The sequence below is a fragment of the Nannospalax galili genome, unplaced genomic scaffold (genome assembly GCF_000622305.1).
Source record: "Nannospalax galili isolate Female #2095 unplaced genomic scaffold, S.galili_v1.0 scaffold130, whole genome shotgun sequence".
Classification (NCBI taxonomy): Eukaryota; Metazoa; Chordata; class Mammalia; order Rodentia; family Spalacidae; genus Nannospalax; species Nannospalax galili.
In genome coordinates, this window is record NW_008328145.1 from 187,713 (window position 1) to 188,511 (window position 799).

Consider the following 799-nt stretch of genomic DNA (forward strand, 5'->3'; position numbering starts at 1 on the left):
TATATATATTCTACTGAGTCAAACTTGTGTCCTTTAGTTTGGGTATATCCACTGGAGACTTGTTAACATGCCCAGAGTCTCATCCTTAAAGAAGGCTGGCTTTCACCTTCTCAGCAATTATTGGTAGTCAATAGCTCCTCAGCTACTGTCGTGGGTTTCTATAGACTTCCCAACATCTATGCTGGGATCTTGTCCAGGTTCAACTTAAATGGGACTTCTGCATGCTGTCACCACTGCAGTGAGTTTATATGAGTAACTGACCAGTTGTCTGGAATTCTCTCTTCTTTGTAGTCATCTGTCATCCCTGGATCTGATAATTTCTCTATATCACTTTTCACACTGATCCCTGAGTGCTGGGAGGCAGGGGTTTGATATATGTGTCCTATTTAGAGATAAGCAGTCTGAAGTATCTTATTATCTGCATGTTGGCCAGTTGTGAGTCTCTGCTAATCACCATTTGCTGCATGAAGAAGCGTCTCTGATGAGAGTTGAGTGATGTATTAATCTATGACTAAATAGTAATTTTTGTTGTCTCATGAAGACTACATTTCAGTTATTATGTGACCAAAAACTTCTAAGATATTGAACAAGTTTTTATAAGAACATAAGTACATATTAATATTGGCACGTGATGTTTGTATCAAAGTTCTTACATGGGAATTCTGTACTCTGAGCCTTATAAGAAGTGTGAATATTTCACGTAGCATATATAGCTATCTGTGAAGGTATAACAAGAAGCTTTGCAGGACACCTTCACTGAGGGACCAGGCTTCCTCAGCTCAGCCCAGCCCCAGATTAC